General features: G+C 38.0%; 1 protein-coding gene and 1 long non-coding RNA gene across 10 annotated transcripts in view; both read right to left on the bottom strand.

Moving 5' to 3' along the window:
- The window catches only part of LOC107971330 (notch homolog 2 N-terminal-like protein A), a 250,005-nt gene that overhangs the window by 105,316 nt on the left and 119,156 nt on the right, over nucleotides 1-25,533 (bottom strand). The gene's annotated exons all lie outside the window — the stretch shown is intronic.
- On the bottom strand, nucleotides 8,918-25,525 carry LOC134810576 (uncharacterized). The gene is made up of 2 exons (XR_010159016.1): nucleotides 24,356-25,525; nucleotides 8,918-23,701 (listed from the first exon to the last, which is right to left on the bottom strand). It is a non-coding gene; the product is annotated as an uncharacterized LOC134810576 (long non-coding RNA).

Here is a 25,533-nt window from a genome sequence, read left to right on the forward strand (position 1 = left end):
ACCTTCCATTTCATCTGCTTTGTTGCCACTCCTGTCTGGAAGCCTAAGGGAATTCCACTAGAAGACAGATTCTGGAGCTAGGCAACACCTAAGTGAGGTCTGCTCCACCTAGCTTCAGCCCAGCTATAATACCATGGTAAGTGCTTGAAAAATGTCAGCCAAGCTAAACTGTTAATGAGCAGGCCCAGTAGTTTTCTATCTTCCTCCGAGAGAGGATAACCAAGTCTTTAATTTCCCATAAGACAAAAAGAAAATCTGCAAAATTACAGTTTATTCTAGTCTTTAATGGTAACAATGACCTGGCACAGGAGATATTTCCATCTCTTTTGTTTATCACTCTTAAAATTCTCTCTTCAATAAAACTCCATTCTGCTTTAGGGACATGGGAGTGACACTCATGTTGAACAAGAGGGACTTACAAAGGGAGTTTTACCAGTTTCACCACTTCGGGCCCAGTGGGAATGTCCTTCCCATCATCACCTCATCACATTAACAAGATTAAGTCCTTTGGAAAACCAGTATAAAAGCAAGGAACCCTCAGTTCAAGCAAAGGGACAAAGGATTTAGTAAATGTGGTTATTAGTGTAGTGCTGGTGATTAAATAATATTTCTCCTCCTCCCCACTAAAGCACACATTACCTCACTGAAAATATTAAAACCAATGCATTGTAATCACTTTGGCTATGAGCCTAAATATATGTTACCACATAAAGTTTCAAATACAAAGTTTTATATTAAAAAACACTAAATAAATCTAGTATCCTCCCCTCCCCCAATCCAATGTAATCTGGCTTTAAAATTGTTAAGAAGAACAAGTTTATAAATTTGAGCACAGTGAGTTTTTGTGTGTGCCCACCCACCTCCACGGAAAATACCCCAAAAGCAGCAACCTTCAGAAAATACAAGACTTTACTCTCAAGGAGTAACTCTAATGTGAGTTCCAGAAGATAGCCAGCCATATCCTAAATCAGTTGGCTGGTCAGTTTCTTCAAGTAAAATGAGAGTAACAGGCACCTATGCTACCTGAAGATGAAGCTAATATGGCATCATGAAGAAAAGCAAGGCATCTGATAGTACTCCAGAGAATATATTTAGGATTAACATCTCAGCTTCTAATAGGCAGGGATTTTCAGCTGATTTCCATCTACATTCCTCCACCCAAGCCTACAAAGCATTCTATGGCTTGTGTGAACACCTCAGCCAAACAAATCAGAAAGTCAGCTCACAACCCTCTATTTCTCACTCCTGAGAAGGCTGCTCATAAACAGTGATCTCATTTGATCCCCACAACAACACTATGAGGCATGTAAATTGGTATTAGCACCATTTTACACAAGAAACTGCAACTCAAAGAAATAAGGGCCTTGCCCAAAGTCACACAAATCAAGATGTCTGAACCAGGACCAGAGCACAAGTCTTTTACCTACTGACCCAACATTCCTTTCACTCACTACATCTGTAAATACGCAGTTAGAAAAACCTGATATCCACCATAATCTGCAAACTTCCATAATATACATTTGTGACTACAACATTCTCAGGTAGGTAACCACCCACATACCAGCTATGCACATCAAAAACATTTACACGAAAGATCAGCTAATGACCTGCTTATTAAAACAAAACCAGGACTTGCTTATCAAAAACAAAACCAGGGACAAGAGGGGCTGCCAATGCTGTATCTCAGAACTACCACTCATACACATGCCCTAATGACTAACACCCATTGACTAGCATCACCCCTACCTACACAACAAAAGAACCCCACTTTTGAAAACTTGCCAACTCTAGGATTCAACATACTACACTATGCATTATTTCTCCAGGAAAAAAAAAAAAAACTACCCTATGACTGAAATTGTTTAGAATTTTTTCTTTGTAAAATTGACACTGACAAGATACCATCTCTTCTCAATAATAGAGTAGCAACACAGGAGCAAAAGGAAATTATGGAGTTAGAGATGGAACCAGATCATAAGTATGATATACCCTATCTTGACAAGATTTTACTCTTAAAAATGACGGCCCTATTAAAAGTAGGTAACCCATCATCATTTTATCCAAGTACCCATAATTCAATTGATTAGAAATAAATCCCTCCAAGAACACATCTGCAGTTAAGTTAGTGAAAACTGAACTACTGAACAGAGAAGCATGGCCTGCTGCTCAGAGAAGACAGGTCATAACTAATGTGGTAAACCAAAAATGCCATAAGAGATAAAGTATTTTCTTCATCTGGTCTGCTTCTCTCCAACTAAAGAAATCAACTCAGAGGGGGAAAAAAGACAAAAACTCACCTTCCCAAACCAACAAATAAACTATCCAGACACATACCCTTCATGATGTTGAATCCCAATTTACGAAACCACAGACAGCTCAGAGCACTGTCTTATCCACAAGGCTGAGAATACAAGACTTTTGTCCTCCAAAATTAAAAGTATAAATTTTATCACTAAGTTTGGTATACTGTCCCACAAAATGCCACCTTATTCCATGTCCATACCACTAAAGAACTATAGAAAATAATGACATATTAAAAAAGATCACTCCTCTGTTTTCCTTATGGCATTTTTATTATCTGACACATATAGCAAACATGGATCTTGAAATGGGAGATAAATTAAAATAAAGTTTTAAACTATAATAAGTCTATAATAAATAATATACTCTATAAATAAATTATCAAAATTCAGGGTATTTGGTGATAGAAATCTAAGGAGGAAATGAATTTTTGAAATGTCTCAGGCCAAAAGAAAACTAAAAGGCTATAATCAAGAAAGAAAGGAGATGGGCAACTTCTTTTTAGAGCCCCACTTCCGAAAGAACAGCTGTCTTTGCTCAGCTGTAGGAAAACCACAGGACTTGGAATAACTCACTTCATGTACTGTCTTTCTTATGTTAAAATGACACTGTTGACTCACCCTCAGTAGGATATGTGCTTGGTTAAACTTGTTTTTCCAGTAACAGTAATGAACTGAGTTACTCTACTATTGAAATGATTTGCACCCCCACAACTGAAAAAAATATTTGGAAACACCTACATATCTAGTATGCATGTCCTTGAGTAGTAGGTCTGGTTTGACTATGCAGCCAGAGCTTTATCCTTCTTCAGAGTCTCTCCACAAATGATGATCAGTGTAACAAAAGAATCTTTCACTGCATTTGCTCAGTGAATCATTGTCTTAGCTAATAGCTAATCCCCACAGTCCTGGGCTTCCAAAGTCTGAAATGAAATAAACTGTCTAATTTATTTTTCTTACTTTTAGTTACATGTACTGCTCAAATTTGGGTGATACTGCAGAAGGCCCACACCAAATCCACAACCCTTGCATGCAGCAGTAGCATTCAACAAGGTCCTGTAGGACACTCTGGTAGATTCCCCCTTCTACTGCTCTGTCATTTCTAGCTTACTTGCTAGTTAAGGTGGAAAGACTTTAAAAAAAAAAAAAAAAAAAAAAAAAAAGGAGCCTTTACCAAGCCCTAACTCTAGCTTATGAACCAAACTAATCATCATATGGGTGGGAAGGCTTAATAACTTCAAACAAGGATTTTTACTTATACCAACCCAGACAATGAAAGGGAGGGTTGTTAGTTCTCCTTAGATAAAAAACAGTATTCCCTCTTAAGGAGAGATACAACCCAATTCACATATATCTTCTATCTTTATCTTTTCTACCTCAAGGATACAGTTTTTTAATTGAAAATTTTAACTCAAAAATTATTTTGCAAAGGGATATTTGAAACATGGGGAGTAAAAGATAAGCTACAAACAAAAGAACAAATATCTTAGACATTAAACTCTTCAATTTACATTCTGGACCAGTGGTCTGCAAAATTAGGTGTGTGTACCCCAGAAGTAGGGGAGGTGTAAGACCATCCACTGGGGCACTGGAAGAAATTTTAAAACATCTCCATATTTATGGGCTAAAAAACATATAATAAACTTTACTTAGAGTTAACATATGCATACATGGTTTAATAGCCAGACATTTATATAATGTATAAATATGTATTTACTTGAGGAAGCGTTCATGCTTTAAAAATGTTTTTCTTGGGGTATACATTTTTTAAGGGTTTGAAGGGTCCTGCTTTACCCCCAGATTTCACAAAGTAGGATACATATGCGCTCAAGAGTATACAGTATGCCAGAAAAATGCAAAGAAACTGGATAAACCTGGTATATCTTCCTGGCATCTCTATTTCACTCACTCTAGGGTAAGTGACATTCATTCTTCCCTATAATCAGGTGCTTTGGAAGACACCTCTGGCTAACATGTCATTAGGATAAAAGAGGCCACAAAATGATGGCCTGGATTCTGGGTTCTATGCCTGGCTCTCTATCTTCTAGCCATCTGACCAAGGGCCAATCACTTCGCACTTCCAGGCCTTTCCAGCTCCTTCCTACTCAAATTTTGCGATTCACAAGTTAAGTTTTTCATCCCATCTTTAGTTGCTTCATGGCCCTGCACATGTCATTCTTCTAATCAGAATGTAACAGCCACTCCTCTCCACCAATCTCAGCCTCCTTTCCGCTCTCCAATGAGGCCTTGACTTTGCATTCCCTCAGCTTCCCATGATCTGTTTATATGATGTGAAAGGGCACTTTCTGGAAGGCTCTGTAAGTGTTCTCAGGTTATTACCAGTGTCCCCCAGTACTTCTGGACAGACTGTAGAGCTCCTTTGGCTAAAGTGCTAGAGGCAGCATTCTGCATGGGGGACCAACATGTATTATCACCTCACCATGCTGAAAATCTACAGCTCGGCCCCTGATCCAAATCAGCAATATACTAATATTAAGGAAAAAGTAACAGAAACCAAAATCACCCACCTAATGAAGATATATGATCTAGCAAAAGAAAATGAGGCTGAGAACATCCACAGGTAAGCCAGGCTATGAGGAACATAGCTCTGAACTCAGCAGGAACAAAATGAGGAACCGGGGAGAGTACAGAGAAGTGTTAACTCACACTGGTAGGATGCCCCTTCTCACTCAAAACAGCTGAGTTCATATCCCAGGCATGGCCGCTGTATCAAAATAATTAGTAATTAAACAAGTTAATATATGCAACATGCTTACAGCTTGGCACCGTTAAGATTATTACCCTCTTTCCTTCAAGCACAGCAGAACACGAGAAATGTCACATCTTTATCTGCAGACTTTGGGGGATCCAAGGCAGAATTTTCACCTACTCAGAGCAGGCTGAGATTCAACTTCCCTTTTCAGGTTTCACCGACATCCCTGAAGGTTCCATAGCATATCTGCCATCATGTGGAAAGACAAAATTCAATTCCCAGGCATTCCCAGGTGCACTTCTAAGGAAGTGGTATGGTGTGAAGAATAAAGCAATGGACCAAGGGCTAAAAAGTCAGACATCTGGCCTGGCACAGTGGCTAACACCTGTAATCCCAGCACTCTGGGAGGCTGAGGCAGGTGGATCATTTGAGGTCAGCAGTTCAAAACCAGCCTGGCCAACATGGTGAAACCACGTCTCTACTAAAAATACAAAAAAAATTAGCCGGGTGGTAGTGGCACACCCCAGTAATCCCGGCTACTCGGGAGGCTAAGGCAGGAGAATCGCTTGAGCCTGGGAGGTGGAGGTTGTGGTAAGCCAAAATCGCACCACTGCCCTCCAGTCTGGGTGACAGAGTGAGGCCCTGTCTCAAAAAAAAAAAAAAAAAAAAGTCAGTCATCTTGTCTTTGTACTGCCACTGACTATTTTTGTGCTCTTGAAAAATTACTTTACCTTGGTTTTTTTTTTTTTTTTTGAGATGCAGTCTCTCTCTATTGCCCAGGTTGGAGTGCAATGGCGTGATCTCAGCTCATGGCAGCCTCCGCCTCCCAGGTTCAAGCGATTCTCCTGCCTCAGCCTCCTGAGTAGCTGGGATTACAGGTGCACGCCACCATGTCCAGCTAATTTTTGCATTTTTTTCAGTAGAGACGGGGTTTTGCCACATTGGCCAGGCTGGTCTTGAACTCCTGATCTCGTGATCCGCCTGCCTTGGCCTCCCAAAGTTCTGGGATTACAGGCATGAGCCACCATGCCCAGCTGAAAAATTATTTACCTTTCTAAGGCCTACAGTTTGTAATCTGTTTTTAAAAAGTGATTAGATGACATATAGTCCCATAGCCAAGAAAATAGTAGCTTACCAACATGTTTTACTGTGACCTACAGTGAGAAATATATCTTGTACCAGACCTCAATATTCACATATATACGTGCATAGCAAAAACAAAAATTTCAAGAAACAATGCTTGTCCATACTATGTGATACTCTCTATTCTACCCTTTTTTCCCCCAAAGTGCTGTTGGAGACCTACCAAATTGGTTTCATGACCCATTCGTGGTCATGATCTGCAGTTTAAAAAACAATGGACTAAAGCATGCAGTAAAGAATGTGGCTTGCAATTAGACAGGCCCAATACCACTTTTTTTTGTTTTTTTGTTTTTTTTTTTTTTTTTGGAGACAGGATCTTGCTCTGTCACCCAGACAGATGTGCAGTGGCATAATCATGGCTCACTGCAGCCTCAACCTCTGGGGCTCAAGCAATCCTCCTGCCTCAGCCTCCCAAGTAGCTGGGACCACAGGTGTGCACCCCCACTCCTGGCTAATTTTTTTATTTTTCATAAAGATGGGGTCTTGCTATGTTTCCCAGGTTAGTCTCAAACTCCTGGTGTCATGCGATCCTCCTGCCTCAGACTCCCAAAGCACTGCGATTACAGGTGTGAGCCACCAAGCCCAGCCCCAGCACCACTTTTAACTAGCTGCATAATCTTGGGTAAACTACTAACCTTTCCAAAGTACATCTTTTAAATTAAGACTAATACACCAGGGTTTTTTCTAAGGATTAGATGAGATAATGTATGTAAAGCACTTAGCCACACTGTGTCTGACATAAAATACACACTCAATAAAAAGTTATAGTGATGACTAATAACATCAATATTATTATTATTAAATTCAAGAATTCCAAAAGAAAGTAAATTAAGTGGAAGAAAGCTAGAAAGAGAAATAGGCTCACCTATAAGCATCAATAAACAGTAGGACTGTTGTCAGGTTAACCCAGGACTATGCTCACTGAAATTCTACAAACAAAGGGGTTTTGCTTACTTTCTTCACAATATCCCCTCGCAACTTAAGCAGTGCCCAGCACACAATAGGTACATATATTTGTTGAATGAATGAAAACATCTGGAGGCTCACCTCTATGCAGTGGAGGTGCTGTGAAGAGATCCCAGCAACGCCTGCACAGCACCCCTGCCCCAAAATCCAAACACCTTGAGATTGCTGTAAGCCAGTGACTCTCAAAGCGTACTTTCCCAAACAGCAGCAGTATTACCTGGACGCTTTTTAGAAATGCAGTCTACCAGGTCCCGCTCCAGACCTACCAGATCAGAAACTCTGGGAGTGAGCCCAGCAATCTGTATTCTAACAAGTCCTCCAAAACTTGATGTGCACTCAAGTTTGAAAACCAGCATTACAAACTGATGATTTAGGGACCAATAGCAATTCCAGGGAGCTACATGTACAATCAAACGGACTCCTGCAAAGTTTATTGATTCTAGGAATTAGTTACTTACCTAGTTCAACCCAGACTTTTCAGAGTTAGCTGCAACTTCCAAGGAAGTTACCAAGAATTGCTTCTCCTCTCTGCTTCTCCTTAGTGCACCAATAAAGCCTAATTGCTGCAAACTCTCTGAAACAACCACTCTAATATTCAGCACAAAGCCTGATTGCTAAAAAAAGGCAAAACCTATTTGTTAAATGATCTTTTATCTAAGCACATTCCCTGGGCTCACACTATCCATACCAGAACTTCTGGAATGCAGGCTTACGGTGTTTTTTCAAACTCTACATTAGTTCTCAAAAAATGAACAAGGTCCCACAGCCAATCTGCATGCAGCAACTGTGCACCAAAGTTATAACAGTACTGATCTATCAATACCTTGCATTTGACTATTTGCCAAAACAACAAGACCTTATTTAGCATCAATTTTGTGTACGTACACTTCAGAAAGAAGATAACCAGATATTAAAGATAACCAGATATTAAAACTCCAAAGTTAAGGTTTGTAATGTGTTGATAAATCAAACAACACATATTTGTATCACTAGATTGAGCCCAGTAATTTCTATAGAACCTTAATTTCCCAAAAGGTACCTTAATCAGACTCTAGTCAAACACAACAAGATTTAGAAAAAACACACTGTTTTTTATCAAAAGGCAGGAAAATATAACTGTCTTCTTTCTACTCTGGTAAAGGATTTCTAAAGATACCTTCCAAGGGCAAAAGGGTGCCTTTGAAAAATAAGAAGATTCCTTATTTCTGTCAATAGAATAATGATCCAGTTATATACCAAAGAGCAGATAGAAGACCTGGCTTTGGAGTCATGTGACTCTGCATTAGATCTCATGGGGTCTCTGTCTCAGTCTCTACAAATAAAAACATGGCCTTGTCTCTATAAAAGATACAATGTACATAGAAGTGTTTTGCAAACTATTATATATTATCTTCTCAACATGCAAATTTATCCCTGTGAACTGATTCTTTCCCTCCCACTCACAGTGGCCAAAATAATTTATATTAGAATGTGTCCATAGGTGGCTTAATAGCAGTTGTGACAAAAGTGTAAACTAGAAAAGATACTGAATATTTACATACACATAAAGCAGCGTGAAGCCACAGAAGGCTTCAAATGACAAAGAAATGAATTAGAAAAATCACCCACAGTACACTGGCCCTTCCTGGTTTTGGCAAGGATTTCAGCCAGAAAGACATGGTATTTAAGAAGAAAAATTAATAAAAAGAAAACATAAAATGAATTCTTTCAGAACTTCACAAAAGGTTATGTTTAAAAAGAAGTTTGGGAACAAGGGGATGCAGAGGGCTATGTTTTTTTCAGGTCTGACTTATCCTTTGCTATGGGTACACTGTCTTTTCATGTGGCCTCAAAGAAATAGTTGAGCCATTATTGTTGTTGATAATGACGAGCAGATGCTGATGGGATGATTGCACATCAACAGTTCTCAGACTCAGGTCTTGTGTAATTGGGTGTGTCAATCTATGTCACTCCACAGATGGTTATTAAACTAGTTACAACTTCCCTAAATCTTTTCACTAGATCTATGCAGCATTCTGGACAGCTATTCCTTGCCAACTGAGATTAGGTACTGTTATAAAAAAAGTTTTGAAAAAACAATTCCAAGGTCTATTCCTCCTCCCAACACACACACACACACACACACACACACACACGCACACACACACAGAGTTAAATCAGAGATACTTAATTCAGATATTCAAATTTTTTAATTTGAAATTTAAAATATTACCAAAGCCATAAATATTCCTTTAATGCAGTGAATGTAAGAAATCTATTAATTTCAACCTGTCTTGAATAAAAATTATAATACATATATAATTTTCTATGAAAAAATTGTATGTATTTTGGATAATCTATGTACCTCAGGAGTAGCCCTGCTATCAAAGCTCTTCTCAGGATGGTGGAGAATGGTGAATCTCAGCTCTCACAACATAAAAGTGCCAAATTCTTCTTAGTGAAAGAGGTGTATAGCCTTGATGTGCTAGATAAAAGTGGCCTTCAGAGAAGAAGCTCTCCACTGACCACGGGGCATGGTCAAATGTCCAGTTGGATTGCTGTGAGAGTCAAAATGATCCACTTGGCATTTTGTTGATATTGAGGTGTCAAACCTTTAACTAGTTGGCCACTCCTTCCAGTAAGCTTCTGTACACTGGACAACTGAAAGAAAGTTTGTTAAGAAGGCTCCCTTAAACAAAAGGTACAACTTATAAAATACACTGTTGTGGAAAGACAAGTATAGCTTCATTATCATATAGATGTAAACAAGGCAGAGACTAGGCTAAAATAAAGTGTAAAATGTGAGTTTGTTAATTTTTCTTTCCCCGTGAACATTTGGCAGAGTTAAAATTTTAGCCATCATACATTTTATTCCCTGAAATGTATCAGTCACAGTTCCCACAGACTCTAGATACACATTTCCTTGTGGGTGTATGTGTAAAACTACCATAACAAAACATTTTCTATTTCCTCATTTTGATTAAAAGGAAAGAAGAAATGCTAAACTGCACTTACATAAGTGACAGTGCAATAGTGACACACCCATCTGTGTACACAATTTGTATTCTGTTTCAATTTAAAGTTATAATGATAAGGTGAGAAATGCTAAGAGCTAGGAAATAAAAATACACTTAGAAGCAGCCTATGTTGTACACTCTTGAAAAACCTTAAGGAAGCTTTAAAGAGCAGCAAAATCACTTCAGGCCACTCAGGAAGAACTATGGCTTGAGACATTAAAAATGGCTGAGGAAAAATACTAAGAAATAGACATCAGAAAATTAAAAACGCCTGTAAACGAGGGTGACATTATAGACCCACTAGCAGGACATATGAAAGTTGTGATGAGTTAAGCTGAGTCAGACACATATTCCTGCCTATTTCACATGGATCAACATCCTGTCTAGGAACCAGGGACAACTGATTAACAATGTAAGCACAGAATAGCTTTAAGAAAAGCTAACTGACCCATCTGGGGAAAGAATACTCAAATTCTGCTCCATTTCTGTCATGCTCTGATGCAGCTAACCAAACAGAAATAAAGAGAATCCTTTCACATCATGAGAAATGAAATTCGGATTTAGGGACATTATAAAATTATGCGGTATCATGAAATAAGAACTGCTCTGGAAATCAGAACCTGGGTTCTAGCTCTGGCTTTTCCATATACTAACCATATGGTCTAAAGGAATTCCCTTAAGCTATTTGAGACTGATTATTTTCATCTGTAAAACTAAAATAATGTAACCAGCCCTCCATTCTTACCAGAGTTCATTTGTGGCCCAAATAAATCATGTCTATTAAGGTGATTACAACCTAGAAAGCATTATTTAATGTAAAATATTATTTTATAATAGCACAATTCCCAGTCTAAAAATCTGTGAAACAGAAAATCCTTACCATCTAACCCAGAAATGATAAATGATTACATGATTCAAATTAGATCACAAACACCTATATTATTATTAGATCCATTCCTCCAGCCCAAATGGGGGTGGTAAGTATACGTTGTTAGACCAGTGTAACTAACTTCAACAACTTTTTGTTTTGTTCTGTTTTGCAAATCCACCCAAGAATGCATTAACTTCAACAATTTTTTAAAAACAATTTCCACAATCCTCTCCTTGTGTCTCAACCATGCTCAGGAATTACAAGTACAATAATCTCCTCAACCTCCCCTAGCCTTTCCTAGCTCAGAAATCCGACATAGGCCATTTCGCATGCCTGATCAGATAAGCTTTCCCAATGCTGAAAACCAACTGCTTCTAACATTTTAAACCTGATTTCCATGAAAACTCAGGGGTGAAAGAAACAAATAATCCAACCAAATCAGTTCCTTCTTATTGAAAGAGTTCTTCATCTTTAATCTGAAATCCTAAATAATTTTTTCTATGAATCAATTGCTTCTGAGATGAGAGGTACAAGACACTACAAACTATGACCACGCAAAAGATTTTTAAAAGCTTTTGATTCACAGTGAGTTAACCTACAAACTTGAAGTTACTAGACAATAGTACTTTTAGTCTACTCTTTAGGTGATCCATAATCTTGCGTTGGCCATGAAGCAGAGCCTAAAGGGAGTCATTAAAAGAAACTGAAACAAGGTCTAGAGACAAATGTTCCCAGACTATATATTCCAAAGGAGGAATTACCATGAAAGTAATGAACTTTAAAGTTCAGGGGCCCCTACACTCGGGTGCCTATTCTGTGCCCAGAACCACGCAAGCACAATTAAATATGTTGCTTTCAATCTTTACAAACAATCCTGCAAGTTAGATATTACTATTATTCCCATTATATAAATACGGGTACTGAGACTTAAAGAAGTTAAGTGGCTTGTCTAATATTCTTAGCTAGTACAAATCAGAGCCCAGTCTCTCTGATTCCAAAACTCACCAGCTATGCTAAAGCAAAAATCAAAAGGTAGTAGGGAAGGGTATCTAAAAGTCATTCTGAGAGATAATTAAAAATAAATAATGTTTGCTGTCACTTATCTCTTTTACCTTCTTTAATATCCCTTGGCATCCTCTCCTTCAACATTCAACTATTGACTAACACAACTAAAACCTAAGGAGGAAGTCCAGTATGTTTGAAAGAACCCACATGTCTGAGCATGCAGGTGAAGGACTGTGTTTTAAAATAGCAGGGATATCTAAGATTAGGTATTGGTGTCAAACACACTTCTCTTATCTATTAGTACAGATGACCACCAGTTTTCAGTAACAAAAGATATGGTAATAAGAAAAAACAAATCCACAGAAAAGGAAAAAAAAAGCTTGTCTTTATGCTTGTTCTGTAATGATATGTGTAGAAATGCTACCCACAGTTAATTCCATAGTTCCTAAGCCAAGACAGGTTAGTACTGGGTAATTTTAATAATTGGCTATGTGCATTGTTCAGATGCTGAGGCATTCCAATCATTTTACATGGTCTCTTACATCACTTTCAGAATGGTACCATAAGAACACAACTGTACAGTCAAGAAAAAGCTATTTGTAGCTAAAACGGCTGGCATCAAACATTTCTGAACATAAATCTGGCTCTGAATTGCTAGTTACAATCTCTCTCAATTTTTTATTTAAAAAAATCCACACATTCATTCCTGGTCTTAATCTACTAAAGAATCTCTTTTGGGATCAAAAAGTAACAGGAAAGAATGCTAACCAACTTTCCTTGGATTACACCAAACATAATTCCATTCTTCTTCCCAGTTACAAAAAGATTTAAAAGAACTACAACTCTTCAAAATGGAAGTTTGCAATTTAGATCATTCTCCTATTATGCAAATGTTCATTCAGAATTAAAATATTGTTTTAAAAAGTAAAATGTAAGTCAGTTTAGTGCATAAAATGTTTACATTAAACACAAAATTACACTATCTAAGGGACTACAGGATTCCACCAGACAATGGCATTATTTATTATGGTTAAGTATGTTGGCTTTGGATCAGGAAAGAGGGGTTCCAGTGACTGTTCTTTACCACTGACTGGCTAGGTGATCTGGATGAACATTCCTTAACTTTTCTGTAAACAAGAATCCTAACATCTATTTTAAGGACTAAAGGAAACAAGTAAAGTATTTTGTCCCCAAGCATCTGTCACATAATAAACCCTCAGAATATGGAAGCTACTGATAGTCACATAAACTTCATGAAAACAGGAACATTCATCTGTTTTGTTCACTCTATTAACAAGGAGGCATGACTTGATCAGTATTCATGCAAATACTTCCAGTTCCTCCAAAGTGACATTCATATTTATCTATATTAACTACATCCAAATTCTGCTATCCTTCGTGTATACTTCTCTTTTATTATAAGCAGCTTCAGCTACTTTTATGGAAAGATTTAAATTATTGGAAAATATTTTAAGGGTATTTAAGTTAACATATGGACCATTTACATATTCTATAAACTGTGTGCTTACACATAATTATAAATATCTCAGACTGTAAAAGAAAACCTTCCATAATGTTCCCACAATGGAAAAATAAAGTCTTAGAAATAATTATAGAGGGAGCAGAAGGGAGTGGCAGGTAGAGGATAACTTACTAAATCGGCAAAATAAAATTTGGAATTTTTTCTTAAAACAAAACAAAATAAAAACCTGACAACCACTTGTTCAAGGCTGCCAAAACTTGAGAAGAAGCAAACTGTCAAGGGAAACAAATGTTAAAATATAAAGCCCTTTTCTGAGAAAGTAACTCCACCAGTCCAGGCTAATCCAATTCTGAATCACTAATGACACCAGACCTGCCGGGTTGTCTCAACTACTACAAAGAAGTCCAAAGGGACAGGCAGAGGTTCACAGGCAAATTATTTTCACTGCTGTCATTGAAATTTTAAATATAGCCACACCTCTCCCATCCCAACACCCTTTCTACTCCTCTACTGTTGTTGACTGGCACTAACCCTTTTCAGACCTCAAAAAAACAAGGGCCGACATATCGATACATAATTTGAGTACTGAGCATAGTGGAAAAATCACTTGACTAAAAGTCAAGAGATTGGATTCTGGCCCCAACCCTGACCCAGCTCTAGGTACTTGGGCCAGTCACTTTGCTTCTTTGGTTTTCTCTCTTTAAAACAAGGATGGATTAGATGGGTGGTTCCCCACACAAGATCCCAAAATCTCCAGGAGCCCCTGAGGTTGTAATAAAAGACAATGGGATATTTTTTATTATTTCAAAATGTCTAACAGAGATAGTTCATTAACTGCTTTAAGGCTAATTAAAACACCAAGTATTTTGGCTTCACATTAGTACTCTGCATGGTGACACTGGATGGCATGTGATTATGTTTGTCATATCATAGGAAATTTGGAAACAAGAGTGTTAGACCTGATACTGTTCTCAAAGCTGTACCTCAGAAAATCACAATATCTTTACTAAACATAACATCCAATCACAAATGTGTGGTTAATAAAAAATGGGAAAATGATTTAACACCTATCAATGCAATTTGCATAATACAAGCATACCTTTGTGATATTGTGGCTTCAGCTCCAGATCACCTCAATAAAGCAAACAGTACAATGAAGCAAGTCAGAAATTTTTTGGTTCCCCAGTGCATACAAAAGTTATGTTTACAGTATACTCTAGTCCATTAAGCATGCAACAGCATTATGTCTAAAGCATAATGCATATACCTGAGTTTAAAAATACTTTATTGCTAAAAAATACTGACACAGGGACATATAGTGAGTATATGCTATTGGAAAAAATGGTGCTGATACATTTGCTCGACATAGGGTTGCCACAAACTTTCAATTTGTAAAAAATAAAACAAAATCTGTGAAGCACAATAAAAGGGAACACACAATAAAATAAGGTATGCCTATAGATAAAATCTCCCCAAACTGAAAGTGTACCTCATTAAGGGAAGAGACTCAAATATGAAACCCTTAAATAATTATTAGATCACAGGAAACCAGTGAACAATCCACAGGCTGCAAAGATGATGTTCCTATTTCCTCATGAAGGTTCCCAATCACTCATCCACTTTTGATTAAAGAAAAGTGAATGCACCAAGAAGCCAGTCTGTACTGCAACATAAAATAACACCAATACCAACAATAACTACTATTTGCTGCACTTTAACTATGTGCCTGGTACTGTCCAATGAATCTAACACTTATTAACTGATATCATCTTCACAACAACTCCAAAATATACTGCTACTATCTTTATTTTTAAAATAATAAAATTGAGGCACACCATGCTTCAGAAACTAGCCCAAAGACAGGGGGCTAGTAAATTTAGAGCAAGGCTTGTATGTTTTCCAACCTTCTCCCCACTAAAGCTGGCATCTGCCTTTCAAAAAGATGTCTCCATAAATACAAACAGGAATGCCCCAAGCAGAGCCCAGAGGAGAAGGGCATTGCTCCTGAGAGCAGTCCTCTGAAGAGTTCATCACTGTGGCCCTTTTCGGCTTAAAGATTCATCCTTAATGGAAACTCCCCTCTTTTCCCTCCAAATTATATTTGCTTGTCCTGGTAATGGAAATCAACTGATAGAAGGTTAAAAGCCATCAATGTATCGGTCAGCTAATGTCCATCCACTTCTTACTTATTCAGAAGATACAAAAGAGTTCTAACTGGCTGACCCTTCAAAGAAGGTAGTTTTTTAAATTAATTTTTACTTATACATATCATAAAAATAGGCATCTGCAGTATCCTGGAATGAGTGAGGGTTATGGAGACAGATCTAGCTCTGAATCTCGACTAAGCCACTTACTAATTGCATTATCCTGTGCAAGTTAGAAGCCCCAGTTTCCCTAAATACCTACCCATCTCTTAGGGTTGTTGCAAAGTGTTAAGTGTACGAATGTACATAAAACACCATGATTTACTGCAGCGGCCCTAAAGCCAGACAGGGGTTTGAATCCTGGCTACACCCCTCACTAACCATAGGCCAACATCCAAAGCTGTGAACCTAAGTTCCAAATTCCTTACCTATAACGTAGAAAAATATTGTCTACTCCAAAGGATAGCCATATGAATTAAATAAAGCAATATTTGCAAAGCCCCTAGCAGAATGACAGACACATAATAATAAAAATCAAAAAAGAAAAAAAAAATCTGATGTTTAAAAAATCAAGCTGCAAGGACCAGGCACGGTGGCTCACGCCTGTAATCCCAGCACTTTGGGAGGCTGAGGCGGGCGGATCACCTGAGGTCAGGAGTACGAGACCAGCCTGCCCAACATAGAGAAACCCCGTCTCTACTAAAACTACAAAAAATTAGCCAGGCGTTGTGGTGCATGCCTGTAATTCCAGCTACTCGGGAGGCTGAGGCAGGAGAATCACTTGAACCCGGGAGGTGGAGGTTGCGGTGAGCCGAGATTGTGCCATTGCACTCCAGCCTGGGCAACAAGAGCAAAACTCCGACTCAAAAAAAAAGAAAAATCAAGCCACAAGTTTAAGTACCAGCTCTGTCACTTATTATGTAGGGGTAAACAATGTATACAAGTCACCTAACCCCTGTGAGGCTCCATTTCCACCAAGTTTGTGAGGATTAAAGGAGATCATTGTGTAAGAATACTCTATAAACTATAAATTTCCAACAGAAATGTTGGAGGTTGTTTGATTCTACAGAAGTAATTTTTATATTAATTGTATTTACTGGTCCTTCCAAACAATATCTTCATCTTTAAAATGGAAAAAACTGAGGCAGAGAAATGTTGAGCCATAGAGGGAAGGCTACTGGTTTGAAAGGTAGGGTGGAGACAAGGGCTGGGCCAAAATAAATTTAGACCAGGACAAAGCAGAAAATTTCTGAAAGCTTCAAAGGAGAAAAATGAGAATACTCATCAACCTATGTTTTTAATCAACAGCTTCACCTGCTGGTTAAGCCTCTCAGTGCACAGTGTGGGCATAATAATTCTCTTACTTCCTCCCAGAAACAGTATTAGACTTCAGAGTGAGAAAGAACTTCACTATCAAACCTCTTTCCCTATTCATAAATTAATTTTGGGATGGGGCACAGAAACAAAGACCAGTGGACATAAATTTGAGTCTCAGTCTAACTGGCGTTTTCTGAACTACACCATTAAAAAAAAAAAAAAAGAAAATATTGTAATCCTTCAAATAGGTTTCCTTCCTTGGTTGATCAGAAATGTCCTCATTCCCCAGGTCTCTTCATGCTAAATATGGTAATAGCTGGCAGACAGCCAGCCCAGTAAATTCCAATGATACTTAAGAAAGCATTCATATGGCCTGAAATTACTCTGAACCAAACACTTGAGACCTGCAGGGCTTCAGCATAGAGCAGTTCAGCTGGAGCAACGAATGTCAAAACCAGCGGGGTGCCTTAAAAACACAAAAGCTTGGGAAAAAAGCAATCTACTCTTCTTTATTGCTACATTCTTTAGCAACAACATTGATCTCCTACCCACTGTGCACACAGCACTGCACTAGGGCAGTGGGAGGCTGGACGGAGGAATGGAAGAAACAGGTGGTGTCCATGGGTTGCCAAAACAACAGGTTGCTTCAGTCAGTTCTGTCCTACAACTAATCAATTTGGTGAGGAAAGGGGGAGAGAATCTTAGTCATCTTCTCTGACCAAGCTAACTGGCTAGACCCACTGTACTGGCATTTATCCATTAGGTCAAAGTGTCAGAATTAGCAGTGCATGGTAGACATAGCATTAGTCCTGCCTTTCAGGGATGTTAAATGCTTCAAAAATCTTGGCTATCTAGAAAACGAGGACAGTAGCCGATTACGTCACCCACCCAAAATCATGTATTTGACTCCAGAATACACTGCTTTTCTCCAACATATTTTTTTATTAAGTATTAAAGTAAATGTCAATTTCCTAGACATATACAGGTGAAAGCATGCTGATTTACGATACAGCCAGATAAGAACTTTCAAGTAGCTACAGAAAATAGCAGTTAACAAATGAATTAACCAATATCATTAGAAACCAAAGGATTAAAAAAAATTAACCTATGAAATGAACAATTTTTATATCAACATTGGTAGCAATTTGATGTTATGTTATATACTGCTAATTATTTCCATACATATTGTGACATATTTAAGACAAAAGACTAACACCCTTAATATTTAAAGAGCTTTTTCAAACCAGTAAGAAAATAATTAAATGAGTAAAAGACACAATTTACCAAAATAAGTGGAAAAAAAGGCAATACAAACGCCACTGATGATATGAAAAAACATTCAATATCACTGTAATGAGAGAGGCATATTAAGATTAAGTAATATTTACCACTTATCAAATGGTAAAGATTTTTAAAAATAAAACCTAGTGTTGACAATAGTATATTATGTGTGTGTGCATATATATATATATGTAGATCTGTTCATAAACTAAAAAAATATATATATATATATGAATAAATCAACAGCTTTTCTAAATCTAAGGGTAAAAAAACCAAAGACATATACCAAAAAATTAATGGCGCATGATTGTGGACATTTTATTTATGCTTTTCTAGATTCTTCAAACATCCTTAACTACTTTTTCAAACATAATTACTTTTTATATTACAAAAATAAAAAAATCTTGTAAAGGTGCCAGAGAAAATCAGCAAAGTATAAATATGAGTTAATTATCTGTAAACATAACGAATAATTCTGTTGCTACGTAAACCTACCTTAAACTGTTTCAATGTTTGTTTTTAGTTACAACTATTTTCCTTAACTCTCTTAGAAAGAATATGTCAGAGAAGCCACTACATATTACTTACTTTAAATAGTAACACAATGCCAAAGACTTGCATGAATCTCAGGATACGGTCTTTTACCTAAAATTCCTCATGAAGATTAGAATGCACTTTAAATGTTGTAATAAAGTAAATGCCTTAATGTTTCTAACTAAAGAAGATCTAGCAAATAAATAAACCCATATTCACAGCAAATAAAAATATAATAAAATAATCGAAATACACATGTCCTCAAACTTCAATGTGTCTTGACAGCGTCTGAACCAAAGCATGTGTAAGGAGAGAATTAAACAAAAACGTCTTTGCTACTTACCACATTTACCATTTAGAGAAGTTAATATACCAGCACTATCTAGTTTTGTGATTATTCATACTTAGAAACTCAACAGAATAGATTAGTGAGTAAACAGTATTCAATTATTCTTATTTGAATGTTGGTTAGGTATACCAATAGAACAACCTCTCCCTGCTAGGTACCAGTTAAAATAGATTATTGAAAATATTTGAGGCTTAAAAACTTCCAGAATCTTCTCACAAAAAAAAAGATGAAAATAAAAAGAGATGAAAAAGAAGCAAACAACAATTTTAAAACATGCCTGCCTCAGAACAAGGCAGTTTATTTTAGAATGTAACCACAGCTTCTTGTACAACACCTTATTCATCAAGCACAACTGTATTTTAAAGGAATGCTATTTGTTAAAAAGACAACATATTTAGGATAAGGTATCTAACTCCAACCACAATATTATCATCATGTTTTCCTTACTTCACAAAATACACACATACATTCATCATATGAATAAACATATATAATAAGGGTGAGAGAGCTACTCTTAACCCAGAAACAGGTTCTGCAACACCCATAGATCCAACCTGTCTTTATGCAACAATGAGTCCATCTTGGCAAGATGTTTGGCTGATGTATTCAAATAACCCAGAGTTCTGCCAGCTGCCAGTATCCTGCAGAAGGAACTGACTCGGAGACCAGAAACTGCCCTAGGCAAGCCTCCAGGGAAAGGTGCTTCAGTCCAATGGGAAGAAAAACCCAGCCCCTCACTGCCTGGCCAGAGGACCCGGGGTACCATGGCTGGAGCGACGTAGCTGGCTGGAAATGCGAGAGGGGCAAGGGACACTAAGGTGAACCCCCAAGAGCTTGTTCAATCATACCTAGTAAAGGCCAAACTATTGGGGAGCTAGTAGAACAGGGTTTTGCCAAGACAAGTACAAAAGGGTGAGGGAGATATTAGTATGATTAATCAATGCCACCTGAGGCAGCAACTCTGGGTGTGTCCACACCACACTTCAGTCACTGCCTGGCTGTGACGAGAAGTTCCTTCAGCCACTGCCACTGAGAACTGCATCTTCCAAGGAAGATATTTCCACCATAACTTGTCCTAGTTCAGGCTTGGCATTCGGGACTAAGAACACAGCACTCTCTCTTGCCGCAAACCCACTAACAGACATAATAGACACCACAACATGTGCCAAATTTATATTTACACCCTCACCAGACAAAGGGGTTTTTGTCTTTTCCCCAAGCCAAGTTCTAATACTTCTAAATTACAACACAGAAAGAGGAAAATGGCAGACAGCTCACGACAGCAGACAAGCCCAGCAAGGGTGAGCTGGAGGTCGCCTTTCCCTGGTGGTATTAAGACCTGAAGTTTACTCCCAAGACCCTATAGCTCCGAGTCACCCTGACTGCAGGAAACTGCTTTCAGAGAGCATAGATAAATGATAAAATAACTGTATTTCATATTCCTAATTGTGTGCTTATCTGTCTTGTCTCCATGATGATGTCAGCTCCTTGGGAGCAGGACCATATTTTCTACTTGGTCAATGATTCCCACACATCTAGCAGAGTAGAATACCCTGTACTTGCTACCACATGATGCCAAGGGAAGCACACAAATTAAGTGTGACAACACACCACAATGCTCCCCCAATACACCACTAAGACAGCAGAGCTACAAAGATAGCAAATGTTAGTGCCAAGGGCTAGTGATCCTACCAGTGAATTACATGGAAACCTATGTATTTACATACACAAATTAATACAATAATTCCTTTGCTTTTCTTATTCCAAGCTATGTATGGCTTTATCATCCCCCTTTCTTGGCTTTACTCTCCTTTTTAAGACCACAATGTATGTTCTGCCATACAGATAATATTCTCCTCAAAAAAGAAAGACAGGAGAAAAAACAGATCTACGGCAAACCTCCTACCACTACCAGTGATGCAGTTTGTCCCGTCTCAAGCCTATGAGCATATCCTTTCAGATCTGAAGCCACTTCCTTCTTCCTATCAAGGACAGTATTATCAAGTGTCTTTGTGAGAGGAGCAATCCTGTGCCCCTTCTTGCAGATTGTTTTGTTCTGCTCAAGAAGCCCTAGATTCCTCCTTTATTTTCCTTTCCTTATTTCATTTGCTGCAGCAGCCCAGAAACCCCAAAAGCAGGACCACCAGAAATGAGTGACCTTTATATCTCTCCACACTAACACATCTGAGGGAAACCGCCGACACCAAATATGTGTTCATGAGCTAATGAAGCAGAAATCCTCAAAGGAAGCACCATTTGCAACGGCTGAGGACAGAATTCTTTAGTGGACACCAAAAAGGCTGTGGAACTCCTATGCATTCTAACATCTCAGGTAACATTCTAATGGAGGAATAAGGAGGCTTACAACAAAGTCATACAACACAAACAGAAGTCTGAAAATGCTGGATTTCGCAAATTTCTTTTAAGACAAAACAAACAACTTTACTAACCTTATACCATAGTAGCTTTCTTCTCTGTACTAAGTGAGGCCAGCAAGTAGGAGGCATTTCCAAGGGGGAAAAATGACCACAGGATCTAGCCAAAGCAACCTGTCTCTAATACTCTCAAAAAACAAACAAACAAAAACAAACACTTTGATTTCCCAGATTCACTCTGCAGTGATTCTAAAACTTTCCTAATGTAAGAATCACCTGGCTATTTCTTGAACACACAAATTCCCAGATGACATTCCAGATGCACTGAATCAGAATCTCCATGAGAACACCTGAGCTATCCTTATCATAAGAGAGGTTAGGGAAACACTGCTTGATAAATGTTATTCTCCCACCAGTGCCCACCTGTGCAGGGAGGTATGAAACAAGTAGGGCTAAGATGCTTTACCTGAGCAATCACCCCAGACATGCTCCTCACTGGGTTTGACTCCTTTTATGGAGAGCTGGGTGTCAGCTCCGTAAAGTCTACAGACAAGCATCTCTTTGGGTCCCTATCACCTGCACAGGTCTCAGGACTCTGAGACAAATTTCTGAGTAGATGTCAATGAGGACAAGTCATGAGGAGACGGATTATAGCTGAATATAAGAAGATCTTTCTAAGAATTAGAGCTGGCCAAAGATGGAATAAACTGCTGTGGAGAGCTGTCTACCACAAGAGATGTTCAAGAAGAGAGAAAATATGGTACCTCTTGACTAGAATGTTGTAAACATCAGATCCAGCATGGGATGGACAGAAAGACTAGATGAATTTTAAAGTTCCCGCCAATGCATAAGTCAACAAAGAGGAAAATTTCAGCCACTCCTTAATTAATTAAAAGAGATAGCAAAAAAAGTCTGTGGGTGGGGTCAGCTTTCAACTGATCCTATCTCTTCAAAGGAAAAAAGAACATAGAAACACACTCCAACTCACCATCAGCCTCTCCTATAGAATGTTCTAAAGGTGGGAAAGCAGGAGTCATAGATGCTGTGACTAAGACCTGCTGCTCAGTTGACTCTGAATTTGGGGCACATGCCAGACAAGTTCTGTAGTACAGAGAAGAAATGTGTGTAGCACAGACCTGGCCCTCAAGGATCAAAATCATGTGGCAGAGACAACTCAACACCATGTGATTCTCTCAAATATTTATTCATCATATTTCACCTTTAGTTTTTGTCAGTAGGGTGTTCAGGGGACTCTCTTGGTTCAAAAAAAAAAAAAAAGCAAATATACTTTACTAAATGTACATATTCTCTCAATCCAGTACAAGTTTGCAATATCCAACTCAATGAAAAAAATCTCAAAAAAAATTATCAAAATAAATATAAACTTAGTTAACTCTAATTTTAAAAATAGTATTCCAAAAATGACTAGTCCCCAAAATGATGAGATTACAATAAGGTGTGGCTATTCTGGACAAAATAACAGAAATTGCTGGCCTAGTAATACAGTAATACAGGAAGCAGTGGAAGCAAACTTGAGTGAGAGGCAGGGGGTGGATGGCAGTGCCTTTGAAGTGAGATTCCAAAGTCAAAGTGACCTTTATAAATTGCAGAAGTGATCAGAAAAAGAAAGAAACCCCACACACAAAGAAATTCAAAATTACAAGTTTAAATGAAACATCTGGGGAAGGGAAAAATTTGGTTTTTCCCCAAATGTAAGGTAAGCATGACTCCTGCAAATACTATTTTTAAAATGTCTAGGAGTACCACAGTTGTCCAAAATAAGAAAATGGCTAAAAATAATTGTTCGACTGAACAAGTATTTATTGTGTGCCTATTAGATACCAAGGCATCATGCCAGGTACAGGGGTAGGGTATGGGCATTAGAATAAACACATAAATGAAAATACACGATTCCTTCCTCATGTACGCATTAACAATAAGCACTTGAGGATGTTATAAGAGTTTTTGTGCACATAAGCACATTTGTACACGAGATGGAAGCAATGTGGACAGTGAATGAGGCACTGGACACCAGAAGAAAGGAATTCTAGTCTCAACTCTAATTGGCTCTGTGACCACGAACAATGAACATCAGAAAATGGAGGACCAAAACAGTGGCTCTCCTACAAGGTCACCAAACCAATTAATAACAGACCTGGAGAAGAATTCTGGTCTTCTGGCTCCTAGTTCAGTGATCTGTCCAAAATACTACACATATGGTAGGCTGACAAAGAAAGAAAAGAAGACCTTTTGGTTTCAAGTCATTTGCAGAGAAAGGGGGGGAAACAAAAACAGGAAAATCAGGAAAGGGTGGAAGGAAAATTAATAGTTCAAATTTAGGCATTCGAACTGAGACATCAAGAAAGGAAGCATGTAACTATGGACTGTGAACACAATATAAAGAAAATGATGTAAAATTTCTTATATCCTTATTCAAATCACGCCTTGCAGTTTTTTACTCTAAAATCACTGCAGACGTATATAGATAAAGGGTCAAAAAACAACATGTATGAATGACATTTAAGGAAAAAGAGATAACAGAAGAAAAGGGAAAAGGAGAGGTGGAGAATTTATTATATCATCTAAATATATGAAGGCCTTCTAAAGGGTCAATGCAGACATATTGCACCCAGATAAACAGAAGAAATGACATTATATTCTATATCACTTACGTTAGCAATTTTAAAATTCCTTGAGTCAGAAGCGTTAAACACTGGAATGACTAAGGTTACATTTGTTATGGAAATTTCTTAAATTTAGAAAGACCTCATACACACACCTGAAGGTAAAAAAAAATGTACTTAATCAGTGGGTTGCAACCAAGTTACTTGTCAGAATCACCTGTAAACCTTGAAAAAATATGGATTCTCAAACTTACCTTATCAGAATCCCTGGGTGCTGAGTCCAAGATCCACCCCAACAGACTTTGATGTAGCCAGGACACAGAGTTTTTTTCTACCATAATGGGAGAGGTAGGGAGGAGGATCACTAGGAATGGCAACACAGAGTGGGAACTAGATCAATGCAAATTTCGCGGGCAAAATAGAATTTCTGTGGGTGTGATATTTTTAAAATGTATTGTAAGGCTGCTCTGAACCATCCAAGCATATCCCACTGAATTTAAACATTCTCTAAAGGTCCTGAAGTCAGCCACTACAATCCAGGTGAACCAAAAGTTGCTCCTCTATGTCATAGAAGCCTACAGGAGAGGCAGTAGGGTGGGAATGGAGCAGAGAGATCCCAAGAAGTTATGGGTAAATATTTTTTAAATCTAAACATTCAGAAAAATAAGAGAGACTAGGAATCACTCTCCTCCTCCTCTCCACCACACCAAAAAAAAAGGAATAATAAGAAAGTGAAAGGAAAAATAGATTTAGGTTAAATTTCATCACCATCTGAAAGAAAATTACTCCGATTTTGTTTAAGCAAGAGAAGAATTCAGCTGAGAAATTATCTAGCAGGCAGCAAAATCAGGGAGTCACTTCCCATTGCAAAGCAAAAGAAAACAAGGAGCAAGAGGATGGTCCTGGATAGCTGTTTAGACAATCAGACATACTGCTAACATCTCCTTGCCTTAGAAACTCCGTGATGTTTAAATTAACAATTGGCCACAAGCCAAACACAGGAACACTCAAAAGTTTAGAAGGGTGTGCTGTAATTGGTACCTTAGCAAAACACAATAATAAATTAAGAGGATTCAAGAAGCCTTCACTGTAGACTCTAAGAAGATTTAAGATTTGTACCAAGAAACAGGCTTCTAAATCTCTTCTACTGCATTAGTTTAGCATCTAAAGAACACCTGTCTAAAAATCAAAATATCTAAATCCTATCCTTTGAGTCAACTTGACTAACACTCAACTTGACTACCTAAAAGCTAGCTAATAATCGCAGCACCTCAGCAGAGCAGAGGTGGAGGGCATAGTTTTATGCACTGAGATCCTATAATAAAAGAAGCCCTATGTGTCAGAGTAATCCCATTTCTGACATCATATTATTTAATACTTAATTTTTCAAATCACTTTACAATCATATTTATTATTCCCTACAATTCTCTAC

The sequence above is a fragment of the Pan troglodytes genome, chromosome 1 (assembly GCF_028858775.2).
Source record: "Pan troglodytes isolate AG18354 chromosome 1, NHGRI_mPanTro3-v2.0_pri, whole genome shotgun sequence".
Taxonomy (NCBI): Eukaryota; Metazoa; Chordata; class Mammalia; order Primates; family Hominidae; genus Pan; species Pan troglodytes.